The sequence below is a fragment of the Octopus bimaculoides genome, chromosome 1 (genome assembly GCF_001194135.2).
Source record: "Octopus bimaculoides isolate UCB-OBI-ISO-001 chromosome 1, ASM119413v2, whole genome shotgun sequence".
NCBI classification, from domain to species: Eukaryota; Metazoa; Mollusca; class Cephalopoda; order Octopoda; family Octopodidae; genus Octopus; species Octopus bimaculoides.
In genome coordinates, this window is record NC_068981.1 from 51,858,933 (window position 1) to 51,867,938 (window position 9,006).

Consider the following 9,006-nt stretch of genomic DNA (forward strand, 5'->3'; position numbering starts at 1 on the left):
AACATGTGTAGCCCGGATCTTTCCAACTCCATTTCGTAACTCTTGTGTGTGTGTGTGTGTGTGTGTGTGTGTGTGTGTGTGTGTGTGTGTGTGTGTGTCTGTCTGTCTGTCTGTCTGTGTGTCTGTCTGTCTGTGTGTGTGTGTCTGTGTGTAATACTGACGTTTCATTGATCTTCATCTTCTTGCCCTTTGACCTTGTGATTAATGTTGTAATTAGTTTAAGGAGTACTGGTAGACTAAATATAGCAGTTTTTAGACATTAATATTATCACACTCCAATGTTGCGTAACAGGGACTAAGAACAATTTAATTATGTAGTCCATTGTACTAAAGTAGTGAGGAGTAATAGTGTAACACTTGAAAATGGCACAGTAATAGATTTTGGTTTCGGGATGGCAACTGTTTTCATATTTTAATATTCCATATTAGAAAATTCTCATCTGTCATTATTTCTCTGACTCTACGTCAACGAAAAATAGATTTAGTAATTTTACTTGGTGACTATCAGCAAATCGTCTTACAAGTTACAGTGGCGGTATATGTCGACTGATGAGACTACAATGGAAGATGAAACGCATCCGGAGTACTCACCCGTAAATATACTAGCCGATGAAAAAGATACATTTATCATGAATTAATACTATTACTGTTTCTACCAGATTTTTTAATATGTTAGCTCTTGAATTTTCTCGTCATCAAATGTTTTCATCAAGATAACTTTCCATATAGGCTCCTTTGTTACTTCCTTTGTAAGAGGCTAGTCCTTCCGACAGGCAATGCGTAGTATTAGTATTAGTTTGCTGCAGATACTATCATTATAGTTTCTGCAACCGTTATGATTCTTGATAGTTATCGTTCTTGAACAGTGTTTTCAGGTTGTTACTGTTCTTGTAAAGATTAATGGTATATTTTGGTGGAATAGTTTGAGATACGCTGCAAAATGTTGTGTAATCCTATATAATGTAGTATACTAGTAGTTTAGAGCAATTTTGTTTGGTTTCTGTCATTTGTAAGAGTGCAGATATAAACGTTCACAGGGATAAGTGCTTTCTATGATAGCCTTGTGTTGACCAATACTTAAATAAAGAAAATTTGATAAAAGGGAAGTATTTAAGTGTGTGTGAGTGTGTGTGTGTGGGGGGTTGTGTATGTAAACATATATATGTGTACGTGTATGTATTCATACATAATTATATACAGAAACATGTCTGCATATACTTTTGTCTGTCATATAGTTGCAGTGTGGCCTACTGGTTATGTTGCTTGCTTCGTAATCGTGTGGCACTTGTTTCCATTCTTTTCTGTAGTTTCTTGGACAAATATCCTTTATCATAGCCTCGTCTCCAGCCAAGGCTTGTAAGAAAAACTAGGTAGATGAGAGTTGTCCCTCTTTTCCTGTTTTTGCATATATATATATGGAATACTCAACCAGCTACAGGCTTATTCAATGAATAGGTAATTCAGTCAATAGAACCACTGATTAAAGATCGGCGAAACCGTCAGAGATCCATTTACTTAATTTGTGTGTGCATATAGGTTTGCACGCGCCCGTGTGTGTGTGCGCGCGCGCGTGTTTACTTGTATCTTTTATCTCTCAGTAATGTTTGCTGTTGCATGATGCAAACATCGGCAGGAAAATCGACAAACCAGGACTTTACTAACGAAATCCCTTGAAATAAATGTTCTGCATCAAACTGTCCATTTTTGCTCTTACCATCAGAAGAGCAATGAACTAATGACTCCTCTGTTGGAAACTTGCAGCCAATGACACTGTTGTTCACCAATAGCGAATAAAAATAAAATTCAGTAGTTGCTGCCTTGGGGAACTCACAATGGTAAAATCTGTTTCATCAGGGCCTTTCGATAACATCAGTAGTCGTTCCGGGTAAGCATCAGTTTCATATTTCATGAAAGTTAGCTCAGTCAGGAACTTAGCCCAGCCAAAACTCAAATTTTCCTTTAAATTTTCCTTAAATTTTCCTGTACGTTAATTTCTTGATATTATCTCCCCTTTTCTGGGAGAATCTCGAACAGTTACCGCTACATTTTAATTTCCTTTCTTCAACTAAGTAATTAAGAACTTGGAGGGGAGGTGTATGTCATTTTACACATAACCCCCTTAACTTTGTTACATTTATAATGTCTTACACATGAAAACATGCAGAATTGTAACAATCAATTTAAATACTGATGCATAGCTTCCTTCAATAACCATAACACATTGATAATCGACATAAATAAAAACTGAGAATAATGTTAATAGGAAGTCGTCTTCTAGTGCTTTGCCAAAGACAAGTTGGTATATTTCCACTAATACTCGAAATTTAAAACGTTCTTCAAATACCTAACTTCATGAAATCGAAAACATAGCAAAGCTGTGATAAAATATTATTCTTTTGTGTTGATAGTAATGTTGTTATCTTGCAACTCAATCTATAAACAAAGTTTTGAAAAAAAAACTTCACAACACAATGAACTTTATACGCTTCAACAATGTGGATATCGCAGAGTGTGTCTGTGTGTATTTAGGTGTGTATTATTTTTGAAGCGTATACGTTTATTGTGATGGAAAGTTTATAACCTCACTATTATACAAATGTATATATATATATACATGTATGTATGTATGTATGTATGTATGTATGTATGTATGTATATGTATATATATATATATACATATATATACATATCCATATATATATGCATATATATATACTCATACATATATGTATGTATGTTTGTATCTATGCATACATACACACATACATTATTTGTATAAATATGACGAACGATCAAACGAAGAATTTACAATTGTTAAACATTGTTTAATTTAATCTCTAAGAGAATCTTTTTTTAATAGTGGGGTTATAAACCTGAGGCATACCTAATTACACTTTGAAAGTCTAACATCAAAGCAATGGAAACAAACAATGTGCATGTTCTTAATAAAACAGAAAAGAGTGATAGCGACTTTATTAACCATGACAGTAACATCAGCAATAACTGCAATAATATCAGTGGAGCAAACTGCAGTCGCAATTACATCAGCAGCAACAATTCCAATGTATATATTTCTCTGTTATATAGATTATAACTTTAAGATTGGAAGACTTTTATATGGACTTATTGGATATCTGATTCTCGTATGTATAAGCATACACACATATATACAGACATAAATATGTGTGTGCGTGTGTGTGTGTGTGTGTGTGTGTGTGTGTGTGTGTGTGTGTGTGTGTGTGTGTGTGTGTGTGTGTGTGTGTGTGTGTGTGTGTGTGTGTGTGTACACATACTTGTTATGCATTCGAGTGTTATACACTTGGTTATGGCAATAACCGGTCAAAAACTCACCATTGATTTCCGTCAATTATTGCACTGGGCAAAATAGACTATTCATTAGACATGCTGACCGGAAGCACATACTCTTTGTTACTGATGGAAGTAAATATACAGTCTTAGTCACTTTGATAGTAAAAGAAAATAATGAAAAATCCCTTACACAGAGGGAGAGTTGCTTCCCTCGGTACGATTCCTTCTTTGGTTAGAATGGATCAGCTTTTCGAGATCCCTCGATTCTAACCTTTAAGACCCTCTTAGATTTTCATTTATAACATTTTCTGCAAATTCGTAGGATGTTATATATGCAGTTCTTGTGTTTTTCAAATACTCGTAGTAGATATATGGTGGAGTTTGATTTAACCTCTACATTGGACTGTGCTTTAGAATGGATTTAGGTACTGTATCGTCAGTTGGGTTTGTCATTCATTTCCTCTGAATAAGTTACTACACCGTGACAACTCGGTTATCCACAATATTATAATCACTTGGCAATTCCTTTCTAGACTGGGTGGGTGTGAGTTTCGTGGTTTAATTAGAATCTAGTAGATATTAATGTCTTTTGATCTATTGATACCGTAACACCTAACACTAAATGTTGCAGAAGTACATCAAGTATTGTCAGATTCTGAAGTATGAGATAGTCAGTCAAGAAGTCATGCATATTTTCAATACCATTAGAGAGCATGATTGTGCTTTGCAATACAAAATGTGACAAAAATATTAATGAGAAATACAATGTCTTCAATTTATAACTTTTCATTTTTGTAATATAAATCATGCAATACAAACATTCAAATAACAGTAGTAGAAGGTTATGAAAGTTCCTTATGAGAGCCTATTATTTGATACTTCTCTTGTATGATATACAGGTAAAGAAATTAAACACCAGATTATGACTGAAGATCAACCCAAGACTAAGACTTACTAATACATTTTTATGAGTGTACAATAGGACATATGTGCTGTCCGCGTGTACTGAAATATATGTCTTTGAACTGCTAACGGATTTTGAACTATTAATAACTGCATGTAGATGTTCTTGACTCAACGAATCGGATTGATATTACGCAGATGTTTTCTCTTAATATTATCAATATTATTACATAAGGCGGCGAGCTGGCAGAATCGTTAGCACTCAAAGGGAAATGCTTAGCGGTATTTCATGCGTCTTTACGTTCTGAGTTCAAATTCCGCCGAGGTCAACTTTGCCTTTCATCCTTTCGGAGTCAATAAAATAAATACCATTTGAGTACTGGGGTCGATGTAACTGACCTGCTCCCTCCCCAAAATTGCTGGCCTTGTGCCAAAATTTGAAATCGATATTATTATTATTATTATTACATAAGGTGGCGAACGCGCTGGGTAAAATACTTGGCGGCATTTAATCCGTCTTTACGTTCTGAGTTCAAATTCTGCCGAGGTCAACTTTGCTTTTCATTCTCACGGTATCGAGAAAATACGTACCAGTTCAGCACAGGGGTCGATTTAATTGACTAAGCCAATTCCCGGAACTTGCTGGCCTTCTATCAAAGTTTGAAACCAATTTTGTTTTTATTACAAAGGTGGCTAACTGGTAGAATCGTTCGCACCAAGAAAACTTCTTAGCGACATTTCTTCCGACTTTACGTTCTGAGTTCAAATACAACCGGAGTCAACTCTGCATCTCATCTTTTCGGAATTTTGATAAAATAAATATCATTTGAACACTGGGATTGGTATAATCGACATAACCCCTCCTCGCAAAAATACTAACTTTGTGCCAGAATTTGAAAGCAATATTTTAAAAAAGGGTTCGAGCGGGCAGGATCTTTAGCACGCTGCACTAAATGCCTGGCGGCATTTCCTCCGTCTCCACGGTCTCGGTTCAAACACAGCTGGAGTCAAATTTACCCTTCATTTTTTCAGAATTGATGGAATAAGTATCATTTGAACACTGTGATCGATATAATCGACTTAACCATTCCCCGCGAAATTACAAGTCTTGTACCAGAATGAATTTGAATGCCATATTTTAAAAAAGGAGGCGAGCTTATAGAATCGTTAGCACACTCGACTAAATGTCTAGCGGCATTTCATCCATTCTGAGTTCCAATTCCACCGAGGTCGTCATTGCCTTTCATCCTTTTTGGAGTTGATAAAATACGTAATAGTTGAGCACTGATGTCGATGCATTCCCTCCCCCGAAATTTCTGGCCTTGTGCCAAGATTTGAAATCTGTATTGTTGTTATTAAAAAGGCGGTGAGCTGGCAGAATCGTTAGCACACTGAGCAAAATGCTAGCGGTATTACGTCTGTCTTCATGTTCTGAGTTCAAGTTCCGCCGAGGTCGACTTTGCCCTTCTTCTTTTCGGGATGGATAAAATATGTACCAGTTAAATACTAGGGTCGATGTAACTTACATGCCCCTCCCTTAAAACTGCTGGCTTTGTGCCTAAGTTTGAAACCAATATTATTATTACACATTTCCTTTTAACAAACTCCTATTTTTAAGATAAATTTCCTTCTGGAGCACAGACAAATCTAATACTTATAACACTTATAGATTGATGATAAAAGAAGAAAATTGTCTTTCTTATATTGATTTGTACCTCAGATACAAATCTACAAGATATTGAAAGAGAAAGAGTGTAATCGCTTTGATAAACACTAGCACTTGAATGCTAGTTATTTTTACCACTCATAGAAATATTAAATCAAATTGGACTTGGGTTGGATTTTAATTTAGACCGTAAAAGATGACAAATATGACACAGCATTTTGTCCCAGCGCTCTACTTATTCCGCCAGCCACAATTCTGATTTCTGTTTCTGATATTAGAAATTTTTAATTTCGTAAATTAAACAACATATATTAGAAATTGTGAATTTAAAACTCTTTATTTCTCATTAATATGTTTTGCTGCAAACATTTTCTATTGTAAAATAATGTCATGAAGCAGTACTGTTTCGGTGATTAAAGTCGATGGGTTTATTTGTCTTCCTCTCCGAAGTTAACTATACTGCTCTTGGAAAAGACATGAATTAAGAAGCTTGCTTCCTAACCACATGGTTCTAGGTTCAGTCCCACTGTGTGACATCATGGACAAGTATCTTCTACTATAGTCTCGGACCGACCAAATCTTTGTGAGTGGATTTGGCAGACGGAAACTGACAGAAGCCCGTCGTATACATGTGTGTGTGTATGCGTGTGCGTGTGTGTGTGTGTGTGTTTGTCCCCCTGTCATCGTTTGACAACTGATGCTGGTGTGTTTATGTAACTTAGCGGTTCAACAAAAGAGAACCATAGAGTAAGTTTGTTTGACTAAAACCCTATAAGGCAGTACTCCAGCTTGACCGCAGTCAAATTACTGAAACAAGTAAAAGAATAAAAAAAGAAAAAAAATCTTACAGAATTTTATGCCTATTCACGAAAACCAACTTTTATTTATTATATATGTTAGAAGTACACTTATTAGTCACCGTGCCAACACAGTTCCACTGGTGGTAACCAAGCTCTGGACAAGTTGCCAATAAATTATAAGATTCTTTGGGGAAAAATAATAATTTTATTTTTCAATTCTTCTTTATCGATGCGATTAGTTTTGTTACTTTCAGTTAGTTCAGTTCAGGCAGATTAGAAACTTAAAAAGTATGTCAGTAATAACAACGTCGAAATAAATGTGAATAATACAGGTATCAACGGCGACAAGTAGATTGCTAATTTGAAATTCCAAACATAAGAAACCACATTATTCGCCACTTTATTCCTAGTTCACATCCAAACTGTTTCTGTTGGATACCTTGGTGTGGCTAGCATGCCATGTGTCTAAAATGGTGTGTCTTTTGTCAATTTGATTTTGTTATCAACCGTGCTTTCTCAAAGAAGTTATTCCTCAGAGTTGCGAGAGAGTAATATATAAAAGACAAGAAACAGCCGTACAACTGTAACTTCAAGAATATTGCTGTTAAACCTATTTTAATCATTCTAATCATAACTAATGGATTCTTAAATTCTCACATGAATGCGAATGTTACTTGCCATTATTCAAGGCTGAAATATATTTGTTTTACTGTTATAATTTGTCTTCCGGTTAATGCCATAGAACAATAATTTAATTCAATAACCAAATTGCTTTACGCATTAAATTAGTCAGTTGTTCTCGCATTTGGTTTTATATTGCTGCATTCCTATATCATCCAAGCTACATCAACGAGGGAAATCAGACATAAAAACGTGTATCACTAAGGTGTATTTCGAAAATCTAAGGAAGGAGATGAGAGGGAATAAGAAGACAAAGACTAAGAAGACAGAGACGAAGAAGAGCGAGGAGATAGAACAGGGGAAAACCAGTAGTTGAGATAGTGAAGACGGCTATGAAGGTGGAAGTTTTGTTGTGATGGTAGTGGACTTCTGCAATAATTAATCCGTTTAGTCTCTTGCGTTAGTACATCCGTTAAATTGTCTTTCCAGTATGGCGATTCTATGAAACAGAATTATCATTTCTTGGAAATATGCAGAGAAAATGGAAGAAACTACTTCCCTACATGAAAAATGATTCCAACAACAGAAAGGTAAATTACATTCTAATTGCTAATTAAAATGCAGTTTTGAAAGAAACATATTTTATTTTCTCTAAAAATGACAAATTTCAAGATAATAATTAATTCTTACAATTTTTCTTCGTTATTATCGTTTTCACTTTATTTACATTTTGAATTTCAAAAGCATTTTAGCATTTCCTAATCGAATTCATGTTATATGCAATCTAAAACTGTCAAAGTTACACATGATTATCGTGTGACTGCGAAGTATAGAGTGTAATTATTTGTCTAAAAGCTAAGCAAAGTTATATTTGATTGTTTAAGTCACAACAGACGAATTTATAAAATGTCAGGTACTCGGCAAATGTCCACGCTGAGACACTAAATCTTATCATTGACCCTGATCAAGTCACTTAGATATTCTCATAAAGTTTCAATATTTCATTGCCTAAAGAGAGTGGCAGAGAGAAAGATGGAAGGAGGGAGAGAGAGAGAAAGAAGCAGAAAGAGAGAGAGAGAGGCAGAAGAAAAAGAGGGAGGCAGAAAGAAAGAGAGAGAGGCAAAAAGAAAGAGAGAGAAAGTGATGACTATGAGAAGTAAAGGGAGAGAAATATTATTTGAATGTCTTCTTCAGGAAATCAATAAAGCAGATTACGATTATGGAAATGGAAGTCGTTCGACTATCAGTGACGAATTAACAAGCGAGAATTTTTAAATATACAATAATGGAAAAATTTGTCAAACGATTCGAATAGGCAGAAAGGAACAGTTTGGAATATTAGCCTCAGAAACAATAATCGCGATCAGAAACAGCAACTAGTGACGTTTGCTCTATTGTCATAACATCGAACTTCTTGAGAAGTACGTTTTTTTTTCCAAATTTTATTTATTCGTTACCGATGATGCTGATTATCCATTCTCATGACATCGCTCATCACGCTGATGTAGGGTTTAGGGTATCCCCAAACGTGACCCCCTCGTAGATTGATACATCTAAATCTACATTGTCAATACCAATATTTAAGACAACGGGTTTTTTTTTTTTTTAGATGAAGGTGATTTAGCTGGTATTTCTAGAATTTTATTCAATGGCTTGTTATATTTTATTAGCTTCCAAAATAAAAGAAAATAAATGAACTTAACGAAT

The 9,006-nt window shown here is 35.0% G+C and overlaps 1 long non-coding RNA gene across 1 annotated transcript in view; it reads left to right on the top strand.

The window, feature by feature from the left end:
• LOC128249833 (uncharacterized) overlaps positions 1-9,006 on the top strand; it is a 38,540-nt gene that overhangs the window by 6,015 nt on the left and 23,519 nt on the right. The window contains exon 2 of the long non-coding RNA XR_008265959.1: positions 7,789-7,889. This is a non-coding gene — a long non-coding RNA (uncharacterized LOC128249833). The remainder of the gene's footprint in view (positions 1-7,788; positions 7,890-9,006) is intronic.